Raw genomic sequence first — 25,820 nt, forward strand, 5'->3', positions numbered from 1 at the left:
TTAGAAAGGCATTACAGTTCCAAAATAATTGTTGTATTTGACGGATATTCAGACTACAGTAAGAACGTAAAAGCTATGGAGCAGCAGAGAAGACCTGCTGTACTTTCAAAAACGTATGAAGTTTGTTTCGATGAAACAATGGTTGTACCAGTTACTCAAGAAAAATTCTTATCAAATCGAAATAACAAAGATAAGTTCATTAATATGTTAATTGAAAAATTACAAGCTGCAAATATTACTACTAAACAAGCCAGAGATGATGCGGATGTTCTTATTGTTGAAACTGCAATTGAAGAATCAAAGTCTAATAAAACTGCAGTTATAATAGGACAAGATATTGATTTACTTGTCATTTTATTTGGGCGTACACTGTCTTATGAACAAGAAATTTTCTGTAAAAAAGTTGGGAAAGGTAATGTAAAAACGGAGATATACTCGACTGAAAGTTTTGATAATTATGCTCATTCTAAAAAACATATTTTATTTCTGCACGCATTAAGTGGCTGTGACACAACTTCTGCGCTTTTCAAAAAGGGAAAAAAATCATTTTTAAAAGTTTTTGAGAAACTGACAAATTTGGATGAACTAGCTGCAGCATTTGAGGAAGAAAATTGTTCGGCCCAGAGATTATTAGAGAGTGAAACTCAAACCTTATTGGCAGTCTATAATGCTCCGAAATCTGTGAGAAGTCTCGATTATCTTCGTTATATGCATTACTTCAAGTCTACAAAACTTAATAAACCTGTGCAGCTTTCAAATATTCTACCAACCAGTGCAGCTGCTCATCAACATTTCAACCGTGTATATTATCAAGTTCAAACTTGGTTAGGACATGATTTGGAACCCCAAGTATGGGGTTGGGTAATGCGAAACGATTTTCTGAAGCCTGTCATGACAATTTTACCACCTGCTCCAGAAGATTTGCTAAATACAATTTTCTGCAACTGCAAGAGTGGTTGTGGTTCGCGATGCGGATGCAGGAAAGCGGGCTTGCAATGCTCTTTAGCTTGTGGCCAATGTAATAGGCAAGCTTGTCTCAATGCTCTACCATATCAGAGCGACATTAACGAAGATGGAACCTTTGACCCCGAAATCATGGAAGAACTTGAGACAAATGTCGTTGAAGACGATAATGAAGACCAGTTTGAAATTTACCAGCAGCCAGAAGACGACGATGAAGAGGAAGAAGATGATTAAAATTACAAATTGTAGTTTTTGTACCCTTTATTCCATTTCTTTACTTTCAGTAAAAATAAATGTATTCAATGATATTTTTTAATAAAAAGATTAATTCATAATTTATTTGTTTTTTTTTTCATCATGTAAGAAGTTATGAATATAAATATCAATTAGGTTGAAATTCAAATATAATTCCTATATTTTCTTTAACAATTCTGCAATTACATGGGCAGGTAAGTATTGTTAAATAAATTAATACTGAATAAAAAGTGGAAAAGTTAGGAAAAAAATGATAAAATATAATATAATAGTTAATAAAAATTGACAAATATTTATAATCATTGATTTATCGATAGTTCATCAACTATATATGGCGCGTTTTCGACCGGAGGCACCGGTTGACCTGAAGTGATGCTGTGACCGCGTGCTCTCCGCCCTCTATCTCGAAAACGATTCACCGTATAAAAAGTTTTTTTAAACAAAATTTGTAGAGAATTTTTTATTCTACAATATTGATGATGAATACATAGGAAATGAGATATTTCCAAAAAAGCGCAAAAAACCGATTTTTGTGACCTTTGACCTAGAAATTTAATAGTTGCTTACACCCTACCATATGTAGGTTTTGAGACAACTTTCAGGGTGTCAATTTACAAGTATTTACAGACTTACAGCTGGGTATCTCGAATTCCGAGGTGAACTTACTATAATGACTGGACTAAATGTAAGGTGTTATCAAAACGCGTCTGCAATAAACATTTTGCGTTTTGAAGTTGCTAAATTTTCATCATTGAGAATTGATTATATTCACAGAAGTTGTGGAAATGAAACCGGTTCAACATTTCATCTGAAATAACACAGAAATTGAATTTCATGGAGAGAACATTCAAATGAATAATTTTTCGAACATACTCATAAATCTCATAAATAATGGTGCAAATTTGTACAATAGAACACATCCAATTATTAGCACTAAGCAAGCAATAATTATGTAATACTTGCCATCCTGTACCAACTACCAGTGAAATCTTAGTTCTTCTAGATTCAAACGATTTGCTCATGGCAAGTTTCCAGTCAAATATTGGCTCGATAGTTATCATGCTTGGGAAATCGGAGAGCAGCTTAAACTGCTGTAATTAGTGTTGGGATTGCGATACACCACTACTAATATCCGACATAATCTCCTTTGTAGTTTTCGAAGTTTGATTTTTTTTATTTTGTAATTCACAAAGAACTAGAACATATAGGACTGAAAATTCACCATATTCAAATAGCAACCACTAAAGGGCAGTCGAAAACTATGTTTTATAAAACATCAGTGATAAATGTATCGTAACTGATGGTTACCTGGTTGTGAAGCTAAATTAATTTTCTGAATTGCGACCTTTCTTTTTGATTTCGGTGAAACAATAGTCAATTTTCTAAATTTCATCTAAGGCGATATTGAATTATTGAAGACACATCATCATGAAGGGTTGTTGAAATGATAAAAACAATACAATACAGTCCATACTTAAAAAGGAAGCGGAATTAATTTTCTGAATTGCGACTATTTCTTTTTGATTTCGGTGAAACAATAGTCAATTTTCTAAATTTCATCCGAGGCGATGTTGAATTATTGACGAAACATCATCATGGAGGGTTGGAATGATGAAAACAATACGATACAATCTATATTTAAAAATGAAGCTGAATTTATTTTCTGAACTCGCGACTCTTTTTGATTTAGGTGAAACAATAGTCAATTTCCTAAATTTCATCTGAGGCGATGTTGAATCATTGACGAAACATCATCATGAAGAGTTGTTGGAATGATGAAAACAATACAAGTTCTCAAGTTCTCTCAAGTTCTCTCCACATTCAGTTTAAGTTTAACAGGTTTATGAAAAATACAATGAATCAGGATCAAAGTCTAATAAATATCACCGTGCGCATCATATATCAATTACTGACAGAAAGTACCTACTCTAATGCCTCATTGAACATTCTCACGCAATAATTAATTATAGACTGGATTTCAGTTGGCTCAAAAACACTTCTTCGGCTTCATTTATCTAAATGGAGGAAATATCAAGGCTTGTGAATTCAATTTTATGTTTATGAATTATATGCTGAGTTTGTAATTGGTTCTCTTTTGAACGTAAAACCTTCGGAAATTCAATTCATTTCAATTAATTCGAAAGCTTTAATCTTCCCTACGAGAGCTCTCTGATGATTGGAGAGAATATGTGGAAAATAATTAAAATTTTCAAAGAATAATAAGTCGTTTCTTACGGATGAAAAAGATGTAACGTGCTAGTTAGCATCAGAGCCTGATAAAAAAGCTTTTCCGATCCAAAATCGGAAAGTGCTGTTTCGTCCCAACATAGGTCCCATCAGTGGTGACAAGCTGAGCCCTGAATGTATCAGATTGATTGGTGGAAATCGTTAATAGTTCAATTATGACTATTTACATAGATGTTTTGGAATTGTTCATTTGTGTGTGTTCGTATCATAGGCTTAGACCTCTTCAGGTTCGGCATAGTATGTTTGTGTTCGATTTAATGGTATTTTGCTTATTGAAGGTTGGTACACCTCGATCTGTTAGTGAGTTGGTGTTTCATAAATTTACCAGTATTGTTTGTAGGAAAGCTCTTTTATCTGAGTTAGTAGATTAGTTTGGCGACATTTTTTTATTGAGTTGTGAATCTGTGCTTCTTTTACTAACTTGAATGATGGTCTGTGTTTCTTCGTCTCTCTTCTCTTTTTCCTTGACCAATGTGGACTCATGTTTGGTGAAATAGTGGCGGTCAGTTGCTGGATGCGTGAAAAGTAGCGTGAAAAGACACAATAGATTCTATAATAGACAGACATTATTCCCTATGTCTCTAGATCTCGACTTGTTAACTCATGAAAAATTCCTGTCAAAACACCATTTGTCATTTGTCATTCCACTATAAATCTGAAGGCAATGAGGATGTGAACTGTAATTATCCAGAATCATCTTAAGAATTCGAAATAATTGAGCTCCAGTTTCTAAATGACCTCTGTCTAGTTCATTCATTTGTGGAATTCGGCATTGCAGTTATATTTCCATGATAAGCGATAAGCTGTTCCACTATTGGTGGATCGGTGAGACCAGCAAGTTCAATTGTTTCGGACAAAAGTTTTCTATTTTGGAGAACTAGAATAATTTTATTTCAGATTGAGAATATAATTGATTGTTTTTTGAAAAATTCAACATGAACTAGAATTTCGTTTTTTGGCTTTACCACCTTCATTCAACTGATATAAAAACTTTCAATGGTGTTTCATATTCGTTATAATCTGATGTTAACCAATTTGCAATGCGATGTTTCGTTCGTGACAATTCATCATCAACTTAATTTTTTCAAACACGGACCTTCTTCATCGATTCTTGTAACCACTGTACAGGTCCGTATTCAGAAAAAACAAGCACGTACGGGTATATTCCTGACAGTTCACATCATTGTGGACAGCACAAACGTGCTGGGTTGAAGTTTTTAGTGCATCGTCTTACGACTTTCCCTCTAACACATGATAGGTTCACAAAAGAAAAACGTACAATTCAGGAAATAGTAGCCACTAACGGTTTCTCGAGGGGTATTGTAGATGAAATAATAATGAATAAGAAATTTAGGTTGAGAATGAACGAAATCTCGACTTTCAGAAGGACAAGAACCAAGATAAATACATCTCAGTTCCATACCACCAACATACGAGGAACTTTGGAAAGATTTTCGAAGAACTAGGTATGAAGGTGGTTTTTGAAACAAGTCATAAACTACAGAGCCTTTTGGAAGCCCAAAAAACAAAGTCGACAATTCGGAAGAGTCTGGAATTTACGAAATTGAATGTAAGGACTGCGATGCAAAATATTATGAACAGACAAAAAGATCTATTGAAGTAAGATATAAGGAACACATAGCACACTTAAAATATGGAAAATCAGCAGTCACCCATCATATTTTGCAACAAAACCATTCCATAGACTTCAGTTCATTAAGATTAGTTAGACAAGTTAACAACAACAGGCAACTAGATGCCTATGAGAGTGTAGAAATAAGTAAACACAATAATATTATGAATAACGATGAAAGACCTATACCAAAGCTTGTTAAAATAAAATAATGTTGTTGGGTTTACTGATTACTACATAAGGACACATTGTAAAAATAAATTTGGATAGGCAATATTGTGAAATTAATTTTTATATAGCCAAAAATTGTATATAAAGATATATTTTAAAATAATAGATAAGGCAAAATTGTAAAATCAATTTAGGTTGGTATACCTGTATGGAATACCTATATAGCATAAATAGGTTAGCTCGCATTAGTTTCCTGTTTCAATCTTCCTCTTTGAAGATGATAACTTGGTGATCGAAACACGTGTCGAGGTGTTAAAAATAACGATTCGGTGTTGGGAAAAGACTCCAGTGATATTCAGAAGAAATAAGTTGATGATGGAATCTAATGAACGAAACGTTGCAATGAAAATTGGTTCATATCAGATAATAACAACTTTGGAACAGAACTGAAAGTGATATTGCTTTTTTTTTCATATAATGCGGAATGGAGGCGATAGTAATATTTGGATAATATTTTTAAAAAATACAGATATTTTTGATCTGAAGAGATATCATTCTGGTTTTTCAAAATAGGAAACTATTGGCCAAATTAACTCTCCTCGAAATGGGATCCGCAGGTAATGACGGCCTGTATTGAGTGATGCAAATATTCCTATATATAAACCCATATTTCACAATTACCAACAGATAAAGTGATAATTCTCTCCGTGATAGAATTCACATCGTTTCAAATTAAACTTAATAAAATAAATATGCCTGAAATGAAACCAATCACGCGATCAATCATTCAATAATAAACCGAATCAACCTGATATATTTTCCTATCATTACCCATTGTATATTCATTATTGATGACATGCATATAATGAGAGCTCACGATCAGTTATGTAAATAGATAGCACGATATTGGTCAACAAAATATCACAAAATGTTGACGTTCAAATAAATGGAATAATCCAACTCCATTCCAATTTCAGATAAACTCAACATCAATATTTTATTTGTTGATCACTTTTATTGATTTCAAATTCGAAAGATAAGACGAAAGAAAATCAATTGAAATTACCTGTACTTTCAGAATCCGAGTCGAAAAAAATCAATGATGAACAAACTGAAAGATGCTTGTAAGTCCATTCAAAATCATTTCTCCACAGAAAAAAATCATTCCCAAAACAAACTAGTCGTTATCGAGAGCTCCTCTCTCTGAAGAGTATTTATCACGTTGTCTCACACAGAAAACAGAGTCTCTCATTCTATTGTCATCTCGTCCTGAAAGTCCCTCTTCCCATATAGCATATTTTCTCTCGAAAAACTGTTTGTCGATCCCCAAATTATTGTATACTTTGTGATGCTCTCTTCTATGCCCCGTTAGTAGACCCACCACTATCCTTAATACCTTACAACCTGCTAACCTACAACCGTAACGGTGGTGGTTGGTCTACTAACGGAGCATAGCCGTCTGAGGAAACATATGAGCAACATGGATCTGATAGAAGAAACCCAATGCAGGTTCTGTCAAGAAGAGGAAAGAACCGCACTGCATGTGCTCTGTGAAGGGGTCAGTGTCAAGGCTATGGGTCTCATTAAAGAAATCAAGCTAGACAATGAACTCTAATGACCAAGGAGTATCACAATAGGTCTGGAAAGGTCGCAGTGAATCAGGCTATGGGCTATCTCCCCGAAAATATAATCTAGTCTAGTCTACCAAATGACTCTGGTGGCTAAGGTATTTTTTGAGCCGTGTCCTTCTCACTGTCAGCTTTCCTTATCTTCTGTAACAATTCTCTCGTCATTTGATCCAGTTAATTTTTTCCAAATCTGAAATATCTGATGTAGATTACTCGGATGATGTCAGCTGAATGTTCCGATTCAGGAATCCCTAGACTTGAAGCTGTTTTGTTCAAAGAATCTGGTGCCTAGCTACGGTACGAAAAATTAGAAAGAACGGACAATGTGCAACCCCTGGCCACAACATCTCCTGAGGCATCCTTAGACGTCTATCCACTCGGAAAGCACCAGGCCCGGATCGAATAACAAACCGGGCACCTAAAGTCCTACCACGCAAGGGTATAGCGGCCATAACCAACATCATAAATGCTATACTCAAACTGCAGCACTTCCCGTACCCGTTCAAAGAGGCAATCGTTTTCCACATCCCGAAGCCCAAGAAGAACCACCTGTTCCCAGATAATCATAGGTCAGATAGCTTACTGCCTTCCATAAGCAAAGTGACGAAACGTGTCACCTTGAAGAGACTCGAAGATCAAACCAGAGAGCTAGCAATCCTCCCGGATGAACAATTTGGTTTTAGATCAGAACACTCGACAGAGTTACAAGTCCTGAGGGTAGTAGACTTTGCGACCGAAAGCTTCAACCTCGGCAAAGGACACAACACCGGAGCTATCTTCTCAGACGTCTCCAAGGCTTTCGACAGAGTTTGGCATGACGGACTACTAGCCAAGATGAGCGATTTTGGATACACAAAACCAATGGTAAAATTAGTTCAGTTTTCTTCTAGCTGACAGGCGATGTCGTTGCAGAGTAGGAGACGAATCATCAACAATTCGACTATTTGAAGCGGGGGTCCGGCATGGAGCTGTCCTTTCGCCACACCTCTTCTCCGTATATACAGCGGACGTGCCCAAACCAGAAAATAACTTTAACAAGTTGACGCTCTACGCGGACGCTTGACCCTGCTGGCGAAATCTACGAGCCAAGCGCATGTTACGAGATATTTGCAGCAACAGACAGACAGACTAGAGAAGTGGGCCAACCTGGTGGAAGATCAGTATAAACCCTGGCAAGAGTCAGGCGATACTGTTCACTCGCAGGCTTGTACAACCGAAAGGCAACGTCACCTTCAACGGACAAGAGATTCCGTGAACCAACAAAGCGACATACCTGGGGGTCATCTCAGACAGGAAATTAACATTTCAGTCTCAGGTACGGCAGAGAATCGGAATGGCTAGACACGCCAGACAACGCCTGGCACCTATTATAGGACGCAGAACACGCAATATGTGGACGTGTATTTAAGAGAACACGCAGAAAACGTGTTCGATAGAATCAGATCGCACAAGAACCCAGCGCTACGCGATCTACACGATGCGTTAAATATGGATGACCTCAGATTCCGAGAAAGAGACAAACACCCAAGGCCGACTAAACAGAATCAACGACCACTCCCGCGAATCGCCGTCTGGCGACTTAGGTAAACATCGACCGCGATTCACTTTTTCTTAGATTCACTGAGGAATGCTCGACGCTAACAACAATAGCCGCCGTATAGTTTTTGGAGGTCCCCATGCAAAAATTCAGTTAGGAATAGTCACGGTAAAACAATTACCCGATCAGAAAGTGAAAGCACCTAAAGGCTGACTTTCGACCCAAAGAGGTCAGATGTCAATCTTGCTGAAGTGCCCATCAGTAAGTTGAGGACCGCTCGGAGAGCGGGAGAGGATGGAGTGGAGTATTAAGTTTTCCTCGCAAAATTCATTTTGTGGGGCGAAGTCTTTACTTCAGGACACTCAACCCGGGAGAGGGCATGGGGTGGTCTAGCTAATAGCTCTTCTTGTGGCTCCTTCAGATACTCTCTTTGGAGACCCATTCTTTATGAATTCTAGTGAGTTTTCAGTTGAGTTCCTCAAGTTGTGTCAGTCACAAGTGCAGACATGGATCCACTGTTGAAAAAAATGATTACCATAGCCTAAGCTGAAAATTCAGTTCTGGCAGATTTACAAGACATCATTTCTATGATGAACTTATAGAGAGAGGTCTAACCACTGCAGAGGTTTTTGTAGTTTTTGAACCCTTTCGTGTCTGTCGAAATGATGAAAAGCGTCCAGACGGGATGAGTCCGATACGGAACTTCACCTGCATAGGCACAGTTGCAGTTTCACATCTACCAACATCTAATTCTTGTGGTGTGGCTGCTTTAATTGCAGAAAGATCAAAATGATGAAAACAAGGTTTCTTTCCTGTTGCAATCGAAAACTTTGTTGAAACAAATTAGTGAGAGAATGCTCAATTCTACCGATGACAAGAGAGCCTATTCAGTATCAATTCGGAGAGGTATTGCTACATTGGTGTTGGGTACTCTTTCGTCTACTCAAAAATTAGATGAAATATCCCTGAACCCACAAATCAAAACAAAATTTTCATTAAATCAACCAGAATGGAGTAAACGAATTCACAATTTTACTATATTTTCAAAACCCAACAATAATCCTATTAGTCTCCTTTCAGAACAAGACAACAGAAATGAAAGGAGTATTCACAGATTAGAAAACATCGAAGAAGAAATATTTTCTTTGTTTGAAACTTCTGGAATTGATAGGTTTAAAAATATCAGTTTTACGTGTTTCATTGATAATGCAATCCAATGTTCATCAAACACCACATGGTTGATGGATATTACTGGAGTTTTTTTCCCGAGACCAAACCGTTATTCAAACTCCTCGATACGTCGAGATGTTAAAATAATTGTTTGGTGTTGAGAAACAACTCCAGTTACATTGATTACTACACCTAAGGTTTCAAACAGTGCATCACAAGTACCAGATGGTTGATAAAATATGTAGAAAACCATGTCTTCAGTATTCACCTATCATTATATGTGGGTTCGAGTAATGTTATTATTATTATTATTATCATCATGACATCATTGGCGACACCGGTCTTATATGCACATGTGTAGTTCGGAGGTGGTTGTGAATGGAAATGGCGAGAAGTAGGACGACGAGGGAAGACAAGATATTCTGCAGGTAAAGCATAAAAACCCGGCTAAATGGCATTCTCCAATACTCCTTGGACAAAGTAGCTCCTGGGGGACCCTCTCACTTTTAGCCTAACCTCACGATTAAAGAATACGTAGTGAAATTACCAGAGAGCAAGGAGATTCCTCCAGAAACGAATATAAGTGTTTTTTACCACGGAAGGTGCTCTAACCAAAGCTCTCGAAGAAGAACTTTGGTTAGAAAATTATTTGCATAGAGTGATGAATAATTTTTTTTTGAAGAGTCTAATTCGAATATTTGCTTCTGTATCCATGTATCACGCACAGAAGGATGCCCAGGAGTTCCTTCGATTTCTTTTGAAAGTGTTACACCAAGACATAGATAGAGTCACTGAGAATCCTAAACCAATCTTGCAGAAAATTGTGATACAATACAATACAATACAATCGCAAGAGCCCTGGTTGGAATATTTGATGATGCACATATCTAAGATTGTGGTCCTCTAAAATCAATTTCGAATTGTATGTACTATGGACACTCATTGGTAACTTCCAAAAAATTCTGAGATTTGTCTCTCTCTTTCCAACAAAGCAATGGTTGAGTGAGTTTATCACAATGCTTGGAGTCCTTTACTGAAGAAGAAATTCAAGATGGAGACAAAAATCCGATGTGCTTGAAATGCAGAGGAAGAAGAGAGTGTCCAAAATCCCTATCAATCCATAAGTTTCCCCGAACAGTAGTAATACATAGGTATGAAGAAATTTATGTCAACAGAAAAAATTCAGAGAAAAGTTCAACTTTGCTATCGACTTTTCTCGGGGGGGTATAGATATGAGTAATTTTTTTCATTCGAATCACAGTGGGAATACTTACCGTGGATGTTATATAGCATAATGTAGACATCCATATACCAACAGGTGACACGAATATAACAATTCTCGCATGCCAAAATATGTTGGGAGTGAAGAGGTTTATTAGGTTCTTTTCTATGAGAAGGATAGAACTGAATAGCACCTTTTTTGTGATTGTATATCTTTTCAATGGGGTATGGAATTGTTAGAAAAATTTACCATAAGGCAGTGATAAACTAAACAGAGGGATTGAATAGAATAGAATAGAATAATTTATTAACTACGTTACATTTTCAAGTTTTTAGCAGGTCAAGGGTATAGGCTTTCTTGAATAAACATATAAAACAAGTAAGTAAATTGTAAAAATAAAAAAAACTGTCCTGAAATAATCGTAGTATTCTGATACTGAGTAAAAACATTGGCTGAGTAGCATTTTCTTGATGGCTCTTTTGAATTTGCTGATACTAGGCTCTTTGAAGTTATTTGGCAGAGAGTTGAAAATATTGTAATCAACAGAATTCATTTTTGATCTGGTCAAACGATAGCGGCATGTTCTTACCTTGTCCGCATTTCTCTTGAAGTGTTGGTGTATGTCAGACTGTTTCTCTAGCAAATTAGCATTTTTTTGATTTCTAGTACCGTGTATGTCAGACTGTTTCTCTAGCAAATTAGCATTTTTTTATTTCTAGTACCGTCTGATAAATATATAATGTTGGCAACGCATGATATGTGATTTCTTGAATAATGGTCTACAATGCTCCCGGAAACCTGCACTTGCCAATATTCTTACAGTTTTTTTCTGTAGTTTGAAAATTCTCATCGAACCAGGAGAGTTCCCCCAAAGAACAACACCGTAGCTGATGTGTGAGTGGAATAATGCAAAGTACGTCATTTTTAGAATCTCACCGCTTGTGAAGTTTTGTAGTTAACGAAGGATAAATATTGCACTAGATAATTTATTTGCGAGAAGATCTCTATGTTAGTGCCAAGACAAAGTACTGTCGAGAGTAATGCCAAGTAATTTCACATTTTTTTTAGCTGAACCTACAGTGGTGAACTCAAGATTTTGAGTTTTGCCACTATTCAACTTCAATTTATTTGCTAGAAACCAAGTGTTGGCTTGATTTTCAACTCCTTTCATTACCTGTGGAATGTTGGATGATGATTGACCGTTATATATCGAAGTTGTATCATCTGCATGGAGAATGGCGTTACAGGGAGACATGAAATTACATATGTCATTAACATAAATAACAAAGAGCAGAGTACCAAGTATTGAAACATGTGGAACACCGTGATCAATAGGTTCAAAATTTCATGTCATACAATTATACGAAACCGCCTGATACCTATTTGAAAGGTATGATTCTATAAGTGACAAAGATACCCCTCTAACTCCATAATAATATAATTTTTCAAGAAGTATGTGTGACACACAATCAAAAGCCTTAGACAAGTCAAAAAGCGTTATGGCAGTATGCACACCCTTCTCGAATCCTTCAACAATAGATCCCACAACATCAAAGACAGCTAGAGAAGTAGAACGATTTTTGCGAAACCCATATTGACCCTGAGGAAATAAGTTGTTGCTCTCGAAGTAATCATACAGACGATTTTTCATTATTATTTTAACGACTTTGCAGAAGATAGAGATGATAGATATGGACCTGTAATTGTAATTCTATCGATGAATGAGGATGTTGCCTTTTTTGTATCCAACTTGGGTACTCCATTACTTCTATTCAATCAATTCCAGCCGAGCACAATAAATCCTTGCGGGTTGCGGTGAAGGGTCGAATACACCCACTCACTTTTGACCTAACCTAACTCAACCTAACCAGTGAAATAGTAAGATAATTGTGGTATGTGATAGCAAAGTGTGACGGGATGTATTTTGAGCCAATGAATGACACTATCGAATTCAATCAAGTGCAACACTAAATGTTACTGATTAGGTTTATTGTGACAACCCGCAAGGGTTTATTGTGGCTTACACCTATTTACACTCGACCAAATATACTCAGCTTATCAACGAAGCCGATTAGTTTGTATGGTGAGTGGTCTGTCAGTATTATTACTGGACTCCACTAGTCCTGAGTAGTATGTCATAAATTCAAAGTCTGAAGAATTATTGTTTTTCATTCGTCACCACTGAAAATTCAAAATTTGTGCAAATAGATATTATGAGTAAGGATTTATAAGATAATTTCTGTTTTCGTGCATGAATGTTGACACAGAAAGTCAATACACTGCTGACGATTTATCATGATATGCGACTAACAACTCGATACTGGGCGCATGATTTCACGATGAATGTAACAACATGATGTTTCTAATGACTTCTAATGAATCATTATTTTCCAATTCGACAATTAGAATTAGAAACCGCATCGAGAGACATCATGTTTCTGTGAGGAAAAAGTATTTTCAATAGATCTACTACTAGTTATCACCATTTTCTAACAGCACCACGACATCTACCTATTTTCTGTTTTCGTATTTCTTTCAACCTCTCTATCCCATTTCAACATTGCTTTCCAATGAAAATGTTCAAGCTACAGCAACCTGCCTAATATCAGGGTTCAAGAAATCATACAAATATGAAGGTTATTGAGTGTATGAGTACAGAAGATAATTCATCAGATATAGCACTCAAGAAAGGGCTAAACTATATGCACGTGTTTCAGGTTTTTGGCGCATCAGTATGATGCAGTCAAGAATTTTGGAGGTGAAAGGAATTCAAATGTATGGAGTCATCGGCAGAAGCCAGCTGCTCATTTGTTGTTCCAGTTAACATATCTTGTGTATACTATACATATTTACTCAAATCATAAATGTATAGTTGGCTTCCGCTGATAGCTTCGTGAGATGAAATTGATAAAAGCCATAACTTTTGAAGTCATCATGTCATCATGTCATCATTTTTATTTCAAATCATAAATACATCAGAGTTTTCATGGGGTAAAATACAAAGTCATATCATTTCAATAAAGTACAGTTTATTTGATATATTTTCGAAGTGTACCTGTATTTTAGATGTGGGAATTGGCCTAGTAATAATAATGATATTATGCTTGTCAGAAAAATGTACGCAGGTCATAACCCTACCTTGAAGTGTGGTTAGAAAATGAAAACACAATCAATGAATGGAAGAGTCTTCCACTCAACATATCTTGAATAAATATGGAGAGGGAATTTTAGGTCTTAAAGCTGAAGAAATCATAATATTTCAACTCAACCAATCAGTTGATGAGATAATCATACAATAATTTAACCAAAGAAAAAAATATATAAATATGTGAAAATGATGCTCAATTCAGCTAGATTTCCGATGAAATTGCGCATTGAATCAGACTGAAAAATTACTAGACTCCAGTGCAAACTTGGGTTCAAAAACGTCTTCATATAAGGGTGCTGGTGAATTATGGTTTTTTTCTATAAGATTCTGACTTGGAACAGTCGTTTTGTTGGTAGAATCAATATGACACCTTTGTATATGGTGAATCATCAAATTTTGAGAGAAAATATAATACCATATCGTACCAGCATGATCTCTTCGTGTTTTCTCCAAAATAATTATGTTAATTATCAGACCAATTACTTTACTCAAAATATGATAGCTGACCAGTGAAACAAGCAGAAAGAATATGTAGAAAGTTATACGATTCATGCTCCATATTGATGGCGCTATGATGTCATCTTTCGAATTGTTGAACTTGGAACATAAATAATTTTGTAATAGCGATAAGTTTTGTTTTGGTTGATCAGATGAAACTTCTCGAACCAGAATTCTTTCTTCATTGGTTACCCAAAAGTAGTCGTAGTCTTCAAAAATGATTTTCGTCAGCAGTCGCAGTATATACGTTTTCCTAATGTCATCAAAAATTAATATTTTCATATCACGATAATGTCCCAAAGACCATATTTCTCCTTCTGCTCTCGAAATTACTTCGAAATCGATATTCCAGAGTACTGTCTCTCTTGTGGTAACACACATGCTTTTGGTGTATGTGCATGGACCAAAATCTATTTTTATTAAATTTTTTTTCAGATCCACTGCTTTTTTTTCTCCTTCACAAATATGAAAAGTCAAATTATGTTCATCTGCATAAATTTTATAATCGTAATCATTTCTTGGCAGTACCTCTCCATGGGGATATATATTGTTGAATGCCAGAGAAGCCAGTTGATCATTTATGACAGAATTGCAGTAAAAATTACTTCTTCTGATATCTCGAATACTCTTGAAATAGTAAACCATCGTTTCGTTTATATTCTTGACAATTTCATAGTTTGCTGTGGATATTCGTGTTTGACAAATTATAATATTTATTGTTAGCTTCATGGATATCACCAGAAGAAGAGCGAGTAACTTGGTTATCATATCTGAAAAAAAAACTTTGATAACCATTTGAACGTAAATTTAGAAATCATCGAAGACACATAATTATATTTTTTTTTCCTTTCTCAACTGTTTTCATAGTACGGATATTTCAGAATAACAAAAATGTACCTATGTTCGTGACTGAGGTAACTTAAAATAAGATCATATTCGTATATATATCTTCCACCTTTGATGATTGCAAATGACTCATAGAAATCAATTCATAGTTATCATGCACCAGCTGTTTGGGAATATTTTATAACAATCATCAATTCACGTTAGGAATCACACTTTAAAAGGTAAGACCTCGTTAGTCCTTAGCTCGCACAAGTTTCTCAACTTCTGAGAGTTGTCGTTCGTATGGGGGCGGCAGCTGATTAACGGAAAAACAGATTTTAAACAGATTTTTTTGAACAGATTAAGAATTTCAAGTTTGAAGACTCGTGGTTTTTTTAGCTATTTATCCACCTCTTTCCTGGTGAATCCATCCGACTGGCACCCCAAGGCTGTTTCGAAACAGCAAGCACAAGCTACAATGTGCTTGGGTCTGGTTGATGCTTAATTTCAATGGAGCTGCATTTTTGAAACCTTCGTCTAAGAGGGAGATTGTTTACTAGTAACAGCTCCATCTCGTGAACGAAGCCCCAAGCGGGAAGGAAACATATCATGTATCAATTCTTAATCAAAATTCGTTTATATGTAAGCATCTCTCTTCGATACAGTATTTATTTTGATTGCTTTTTGTTTATTCAGATTTGAAAAAACTTATTTTCTTTACTCACGCCCAGCCATGACATAGGTATATTGACTAGCTGAGGTCAAGCTACTTTTTGGTAACATCATGAATACCAAGGTAGGCTATAGACCATGTAACAATGAATCATCAAACGGATTGAATAGACTAACACATGTTCAGTGATAACTAAAATATGAAGAATGGAATAATAATGATTGTTGAATCAAACTCTACATGCTCTTAAAAGAAATAAATGAACTGGATATCACATCAACCCTATCAGTGTACGGTCTCACACAATTCATAATATTTGTTTGACTACGTTACATAATACAATATGTTTGTAGCAAGTCATGTCTGGCTTTACATTTGAAATTTACAAGCAGACAACAACAATCATATATGTAAAAATTTTGAAAATCATAAAGAAGTTGTGACTTATGTGTTACCACAAAAATGTGTCCTGAAGTCATCGACAGAATAGAACCAATGCCTCAAAACATAATTTTTCAATTTTCTCTTGTAAGTATTCAGACTGAGTTCTTTGAAATCTTGGGGCAAAATATTGCACAGATAGTAGTCTATGGAATTTTTTTGCGATAAGTGAAGACGAAATCGATTTATTCTAATGTGGTGAGCGTTTCGTGTGTTATGTTCGTGGATATGACATTGTTTCGCCAAGGATGGTTTCTTCTTATGGATTTCAAGCGAAACGTAATGAGAAAATGAATTTGGCAATGGCATTATTCTGAGTATTTTGAAATATTCTTCAAAGTGATACCTATATCCAATTATAGGCAGCACTCTAAATGCATTCTTTTGCATCCTAAATATTTGAATGGAATGACATGAATTTCCCCAAAGTTGTACACCATAACTGATAAGGAAGTGAAACAGTGACCAATATAAGGTTTCAATATACACACATCAGAAAAAACTAGGGATATTTTTAAAAATGGCAATAATTTTTTTTTAGATCGCTTTAAGGAAAAAAAGTTGACGGGTGATTATTAAACGAATGTAACTTACAACAAAATTTATTAAATGGTCAAAAATATTGAGTGCGCATATAAGCAAAACTAAAAAAAATATGGCTCTTCTGTGGCACCCCGAAAAAAATCATAATACAAAAAAAATTGGAATCAGTACAAAGTATGGCCTCTAAGCTGGTTTATTACGGCTCTACATCTATCGTGCATCGATAAATTGAGATTTTCAATGTCTTGTTGAGGTACATTTGCCCATTCAGCGATTAAAAGCTCTCTCAATTGAAACGTTGTGTGAATATTCCCCATATGCGGAGTATTTCTTCGATGAAGCATGTCCCACACATGCTCGATGGGATTCAGGTCCGGTAATTGTGCTGGCCATGGCAATACATCAACTCCTTCGTTGGTGAGCCAGTCAGTCACTAGACGCGCGATTTGGAAAAACGAGACCGTTCTGCCGCCGATCATGATTCCGTCTCATGGCATTACTGTACCACCTCTGTATGTGTGGACTTCCTGGACGTGTCTCAAACGTTCATTATTTCCAGGTCGTCTCTACAGTCTTACTCGACGAGAATCTGGATGAAATCCAAATCTGGATTCGTCTCTAAACAAAACTGTGGCCCAATCATTTGCAACCCAGTTTTGATGTTCTTGACACCACTCTAATCTTCTACCGCAATTGCCTCTCGCTAAAGGTGGACATCTAAGTGGCCTTCTGTTGTGGAGATCTGCTTCATGCAGTCGATTTCTGACAGTATCACGACCAATGGTTACCTGGTGCGTCTGCTGCAACACGTTAACCAACTCAGGTGCTGTGATTGTCGGTTGTGTTCTTGCGGTTAAGACCAAAAATCGGTCTTGAACTGCAGTTGTAGCGCGTCCTCGCTGGATGTTGTTCGGCTGGACTGCCAGTTTTACGGAAACGCCACCACAATCGACTGATAACACTTTGGGAGACCCCCAAACGAAGAGCTACATCATTTTGTCGCATGCCACCTTGAAGAAGCCCTACAGCTCTATTCATCTCAGCCAATGGTAAGTGATGGCGTTTCATGTTAAAGCACAATATTTCCAGTTTAATTGCTGAGCAAGAACTGCATAGAATGTACAAACTCGACACTTTCAGATTATTCATTTTAGCCGAATACCTACAGTTTGTAAAAAACTTGATAAAAGATTAGTTACCGTATTTGCAGGCTTTGTTCAACCCATAGAAATCTACAGGGTGGTCGAGTGTATCAATTTAATCGAAATTAAACGACTTCGTGCATTTATTTTTATGATATTTAGTATGTTATAAAAATATCCCTAGACTTTTCCGATGTGTGTATTTGCAGTAGTGATGTACTCCAAGCCGAGAGTTTTCTCTTCAGATGAAATGTGCAGACCAGTTGAGTCTATTATCTAATGTAATGCTCAGTAATTCAATTTCATTAGTTTCACAATTACTGATAATTTTATTATTAGGAGTAATCTGGATGTATTGTGTCTTCTGACAATATAGTTTCAGCTTATGATATTGACACATGGTGATATGAATTCACTATGTGTCGATAGAAAAAATTTAATATTTCATTTAATATTGACCTGAGTAATTTTCACGTTCTTTCATCAGGATAAACCTTACAACCGGTTTTCATATCATATAAAGTATGTAATGAAGTCCAATTTATATTTTCTTCTGTTTAGAGCAATTGATGGAGAGTTTTTTTTATGTTTTTCTCCAAAGGATCTCTTTCTCTTGCTCGATTTTGAAAAATATCAGAAATTGTTTTAGAGCTGTAACTTTAGACTCACATTTAGTTTGTTATCATCAAATTTGATATCTCAAGGATTGGAAAGTCTCATGCGACACAAATTAATTTGAAGCTGTGAAATTTTTACATAACTAGTTGAGAAAATACAGATTCACCCTTGGGCTATAAATAAGTAAACCATGACTTACTTGTGAAGCAATACGCGTATAGTTCACACACATAAAAACAATTGGACGTGTTGAAATGATGTATCGAATTCAAACGTTACTCAAGAAAATGGAAATCACTTACCCACTTCAATCATACAACCACAAAAAGCGATATGTGATTATCTGTGGTCAGATATAACTTTTCTGAAATTTCATTATCATTGACGTGAATACAATTGGCGTTGAAAAATATAGAAAGTTTGTTGCATACAATTTGACCTTTCAAAAAATACTTTCATGTGTGCGATTCCTATGGAAACAGTTTACCAAGTCGCAATATTTGCATCTGATGCTGTATGGTGTCTCAATATCAATGAGACACCAAGACAAGTAGTTATTTCGTCCAAACGATACGTGTAATGTCGATCGTCTGAAGACGATGAATTCAAAAAAACATTGGAAGGTTTTTCATACGTTTTTCGTGAGGAGTTGGGGTAGCAGTACCAATGCAAAGACGAGATCTTCAACAAAAATGCTGCTTATTCCCTATCATACATAACAAAACAGTCTATTACAATTTTTTATCTTTCAGAAGAGAGAGGAAAAGTATGCGATGGCGGATGTCCATCTATTGAGAATTGCTTACTTTACTTATTGCGAAGTGAAAGAAACCGATAATAATAATAATAATAATGGTTTATTAGTTTTTTAGACTATGTCTAGTATAATAGAAGTCGGTATAGTACAATTTCAGTCAGAAAAACAAGATTTAAAGATGAATCAACATTTAAAACATTTTTCACAAATTGTGGCCAATATAATTATTATAGTTATTGATGTAACTGAGTGCATGAACGCATGTAAAAGGACTCACTATAAAAGTAATGACGGTCGATTATTTTTAATTGGTTCGTATGACTATTTCTTACATAATACAGAAGTTAGGTGTTAGGAACAGTCCACGGAAATTTTCGATAATACAAATAAAAATCTCAAACTACAAAACAACTTACAGATTACAGATCATACATATGAAAATCTTAAGGCAATATAAAATATAGAATATGAAAATATGCATGCATACATGAAATATAAAATCAGTTAAAATCTGTTTCTCCCAAATACTCACTTATAGACTAGTACGATTTTTTTGATAAATATATATTTTTGATTACTATTTTGAATTTATTCAAAGGAAGATCTTTGTAGCAGTTTAGTAGCTGATTGAACAAGGTTATTGCCATGTATTCAGCGCAACGCACTGTTTGGAGACAGTGTTTCGGCACATCCAGGATTGCTGCATTTCTTTTGTGAAATCCACCTGTTTTCGAGCGCTCTCAACTAGGGCATTTATGTTTTGGCATATATCAATATATGCATAACCTACAAAGAAAGGAATCTCAGGATTTTCAGATGTATGAATATATTCTTACAGCTTACTCTCCTGGCCACTCCAACGATATTTCTAACTGCTTCTTTCTGTAGTTTGAGTATCCTATGGGCCTCCTGGGATACTCCCCATACTGTGATTACATATGGCATTACTGACTGAAAGTGTGCAAAATATGTTATCATCGATACACATTTTTCGACGGTCCTGAGTTGATGCAGGAGATAACACTTTGGAGTCAGTTTTTGGCATACTCCATTTATATAGGTAGTCTATATACATAGTTCATTTACATGCAGCCCAAGGAACTTCATAGATTTCGTTCGATTTCAGCAGAAAGCTGTGGTCGAGTTTATTATTTGAGTAAGTGAATCGTATGAACCTTGTCTTCTCTATGTTCGAACTAATTCATTTGAAGAAAATCATTCTTCAGATATTTTGGTTTCTTCATTGGCCTTCAAGACTATTTGCTCTACTAGCTATGAGGGAGGTGTTGTCTGCATACATTATACAACTTTCATTAAAAATTGTTTTCAACGAAGTTTGATTGTTTGCTTGAACATACTGCATCCTGTTTGTTTGAAGGTGGTTGACAATGTTTTGTGGTGTATTTTATCAGTTCGGACTTCCATTAATGTAATATAAATTGATTTGATAACCCTGAAAAAAAAATCAAAAAATCAACCGGAAATAACAATTTTATTCAACAAAAAACTGAAATTACAAAGAAATAACATAAACAACAACCAAACAAATGAAAATCGAAATATTATCAAAAGCTGAAAAAATTAATAATATTAACAAAAAATAAAAATTAAAAAATTGAAATTAAAAGATTTCAAACCAAGTTATGTCACAACGTTTCAATTGTTAGTATCCACAATCGTCTTTGGGTGATAACTGGACTCATTCCTCCGAGATCTGACTATTTATAGGTCATTCGAGTGCTTTCATCTATCCCCTCTTCCCTCTTTCCGCTTCATTGGTTTTGGCGGAAGATGACCGTTTAGCGAGAGTTGGTCGTTTTTCGCTTGATTAGCTTGATTGCATATGTTACGTATCTCTACGCTAGCTTGACTAAATGCGTTGTTGGACAACGGGGTTATCAAATCAATTTATATTATATTAGACAATGGAAGTCCTAACTGATGAAATACATACTGCATCCTGTTTTTCAGATAACTTTTCAGCCAAGCATGAACCACTCCTGTGAAACCGTACAGTTCTAGTTTTGTTAAAAGAATTTCATGACTGACAAGATCGAAAGCCTTGCTCAGATTCAAAGAGATGCAAATCACTTTGTTACCTTTGTCTAACTTCTCCGAAAGTCTATTTACATTTGCCGTTTTGGAACACATATTCAATCGAGTTCATTACAAACCCATCCATAAATTCTGTTATTTCATTAGCAACATATTTTTCAAAAACCTTAACGAAGGGACTCAATAGCGTCTGAAATTTTGAACATTTATGACTCCTTCGATTTGAAAATAGAAATAATTTTTGCCACTTTGAGGCATTATAGAAAAGTACCTTCCTCAAGAAAACAATTTAATAGATACGTCAGTTACTTTGAACATTTGAGGCAATCATGGTTGCTCTACACACCACAAGTTTTGAACTAATCCCCAGGAGTTTCCGCAAAATTCAAACTATCACGCAGCAAAATAAACTCAAGCTACCTAACACACCAATGCGACACGCGTGATGTAGAGAGCTTGCAAATACAACGGTACATAATGAATTGTATTGGATGTTGGGGTCGCATCAATATTTTGTGTTGTGTTTAGGTAGATGGGCAATCATCTATTTCGAAATCATCATGTATAAAAATAAGAAGGCTATTATTATGAATGCAAGACTTTGACAGAAGAATAAATATAGTTTCAAAAACTGAAGAACACGCTTTTAAAAAACATCGAACTAAAAAGTTGAAAAAAAAAATTTCAATAAGCAAAACAATATCGAACAAAAAATACTAGTATTATTGTCAAAAAAGCGACGAACGCTTGATATACAAAAAATATGGCACAAAGCGCCCACGCTTTTTTCACAATAATACTAGCATTTTTCGTTCGTTATTGCTTCAAGCTTATTTGAAAAATATATTTTTAACTTTTCAGTACGATGTTCTTTGAAAGCGAGTTTTTTAAACTATATTTATTTTTCATTATTCAGTTTAGTATGCTGTAAAAGCGTATTTTTTAGTCTTTTTGAACTAAATATATTTTATCTAAACTTTGGGATCAATCAGCCGTATATTGTTTAGAAAAATGACCATTGATATTTTCCGATGACGGAGAGGGAGCCTGAAAATCAGCTACCAAGCCCAAGGCAGCAGGCGCGCGAAGGAGGGTTACAAAAAAGGCAACAGGCGCGCGAGTTAATAAAAAAAATACTTTTTTCAAATGAAGAAATACATGTAAAGTGAGTTCGAATAATATCAAGGAGGTTACGTACAGCGCCATCTGCCCGCGAACAGATCAAGCAATAACGTCGATAAAAGCGTGTTCAAAAAAATGAAGGCTTACGAGTATACAGTCTGCTATCCGTGCAAATATGGGGTGAGCGGCTAGTATATACAGTGTGATCAAACTCCAGTCGCTACTATTCCTCATTCCTTCATTATTGGAAGGAATAAATGTTACTGGAGTTTTTTTCCCAACACCAAATCGTTATTTTTAACACCTCGACACGTGTTTCGATCACCAAGTGATCATCTTCAAAGAGGAAGATTAATCTTCCTCTTTGGTGTTGGAAAAAACTCCAGTAATATTCATTACTACACCAAAGGTTCCAAACAGTGCATCATAAGTAAAGAAAGGACTAGTTCGATCGAATTAGAAAATCTGTAGTGTATTGGAAAATCATCTGAATATTTCACTTTTCGTCAAGTTTGTCATGCGATTCAGAATCAAATCAAAATGAACTATATCGCTTGCAATATTTATTGTTTTTTTTGCTCAATACATTTTGGGCACACTTAAAAGCTTGGGCGTATTTTGACCGTTAAGACCATCCAAAAATATACCCCTTTCAATATAATCCAATTTATTATTTCATCAGTCTTGAAGTATTTACTGGCTAATTGTATTTACACTTCTCTTTGTTTCAATTTCACAATAAAACATATTGTAGAGTTTTCATATTCTTTTCGTAGGAGTAGAAGGTTTCCGATTTTCCTTCATGGAAATCGAGAGAAATCTGTATTAAATCTTGGATTTTCAAAATATCAGATTTTCTCAACCCACATTAAGAGCCGCGGACTATAATCCCTGAATTTTTAATTCAATTCTCCTAACGAAGATTCATGGTGAAGTAAAACCAGTTCCTACCACAAAACAAAGGGTAGTCGAGAGTTCCAGACTTATTTATAATTTATAAAGAACCGGTGTATTTATTCTTCATTTAATTCTATGGGTGGGAAAATGCCTTTGTTTGGATTTGCCAGCAAATTAACGTTGTTTTTTGAAAGGTTTTATTTCCACAGCGGAGTAGGAATACAAAACTTATCATACTGAATTATTGTGACAAGGTAGAGTTTTAATGAAAAAATACTGCCAGACACGAGTGGGTTACGATGAAATATATATAAGGGTTTTGGCATTTTACTTCTCCATCTTGATACAAAAATGTGAGAAGATGTCTAGATCATGCAAAGAAGTAACTTTCAGACACAACCTGGAAGGAAAAGCCCCCTCAAAACAATTATTTTCATATAAATATTAATTTACACCAAAAAAAATACTTTCAGAACAAATACGAACGCTGAACTTAACGAAAAACACTTTTTCTCTATTCCGTTTGCATTCCCAACTTTCGTACCGGAATCGATTCAGATATCATTCACTGGATTCCTACACAATATAATAAATAAAAGAAGTAAAATGTCATCTGAATGGAACACTGTCATCCTCACTGGTAGACATTCGATGTTTCGCCGTAATATACTTGCCCATTCGTTTTTTACTGAAAGTAAATTTGGAATACCTGATTGAGACGTATCATATGCGAAGATATTCGGAGGGACTATTTTCTACTGTATTATCTAGACCGCAATGACTGGTACTAGTCAAACTGATGAATCTACCGTGTAGAGATCAAAAGGTGTCTGAAGTCTATATGGAGGAGAGATACTTACGTACAAGAAAATAAATATTTCGAAATGAAATTTCGAAACATCCGTATTCCTCAACCACCTACACAGTAGGTTCTAGAAAATGCTTGCCAGAAAACAACTACTTCCCTGGCTGATACCACGCTGGATATTGAATTGTATCTGACAGATACCTCACAGAGGTGAGTTTTACAGAGGCATCTTGTTCATCTAGCAGCAGGACTATACCAAAATTATTCGAGTAGATCACCTACAGAACTTTTTCGGAGTATTAACTCTCGTCGGTGCAGAAAAGATCCTAGCTGCCTGGGATTTGATTGATTTCAATGCGGCTCTGCTGCATATATGAAAATTTCCGATTGCGTAGGTACTTGGGAGATATGAATGTTTCGGAATCTTATTTCAAAACATTTATTTTCTTGTCGTTCAGTCTTCAGACATGTTTTGATCTCTGAGAGACAAAAGTAGGAATAATGCCATTTTTGGACAGAAGTTCATAATCGAGTTGATGAAGGTGAATCAATTGCTGTAGTATTTCGCGATCTAATAAGACGGATTGAAGCTCCCATATATGATGAATCTCTGGGTTCAGTATTGAGACCTATGTTATCTTCATCATATGTCAATGATATATCCAAGTTGAATATATATGGGAAGTTAACGCTTTTTGCAGATTGAACCACTTTATTTCTGCACATCAATGAACATTTTTCAGACAGTGACAATAATCCTATTGTACTCAATATTTTCAAAACTGATTTTTAACCTCCATTTCATCTTCTGAGTACTCTTCTATCAGTGTCAATAGATGAAGAAGTAGATTTGCAGCTGCAAATCCTGCACGCAATGTAACGAAAGTTCAAAGAAGATTATTCAGGTTATCATAAAAACGCTGTTAAGGTACTTTGTAAAATGAGAAGCTGAAATTCGCGTGCTTCAAAATCAACAAAATTCTCACAGTAATCAATCACTATATTCATTTTTGAAGCATTGCAATTGATACATAAGCGCTGTAATCTATACTCGTATCCAGGATCGTTATCATTTGATCTGAATCTTTCCAATATTCGACTCATGTATTGTCTCTATCAAAACGTAGACTGGGAAAGGACTCTATTATATAAAGGCCGTGTTTTTAGCCAGACCTCTAGTTTTAGTCGATTTTTATAGCCACCATAATAACAAATTCAGCTATGTACTACAATCTAGAACTTTGTTCAAAGAAATGAAGTTGATAATGAAATCGGATGAGAGAAACGAATATTTCAAAAACAACCACTGATATTGTTGATCTGAATGGGAGTTATTCTGGTTATCCAAAATAGAAAACCTTTAGTCAATTCAATCGACCTTGTATGTAGTTTCCGAGATGGCAAAAGTGAGATCACCTCAGAAAACGGTCTTCATAACGATTTGAAAATATAAAAATAACTTGCATT

The 25,820-nt window shown here is 35.5% G+C and overlaps 1 protein-coding gene and 1 long non-coding RNA gene across 2 annotated transcripts in view; both read right to left on the minus strand.

The window, feature by feature from the left end:
* LOC111502089 (uncharacterized) overlaps positions 1 to 25,820 on the minus strand; it is a 595,228-nt gene that overhangs the window by 122,474 nt on the left and 446,934 nt on the right. The gene's annotated exons all lie outside the window — the stretch shown is intronic.
* On the minus strand, positions 13,764 to 19,150 carry LOC111502124 (uncharacterized). The gene is made up of 2 exons (XR_012466729.1): positions 18,914 to 19,150; positions 13,764 to 15,242 (listed from the first exon to the last, which is right to left on the minus strand). It is a non-coding gene; the product is annotated as an uncharacterized lncRNA (long non-coding RNA).

The sequence above is a fragment of the Leptinotarsa decemlineata genome, unplaced genomic scaffold, assembly GCF_025532065.1.
Source record: "Leptinotarsa decemlineata unplaced genomic scaffold, Ldec_3_MD MMD2_tig00026282_RagTag_RagTag, whole genome shotgun sequence".
Taxonomy (NCBI): Eukaryota; Metazoa; Arthropoda; class Insecta; order Coleoptera; family Chrysomelidae; genus Leptinotarsa; species Leptinotarsa decemlineata.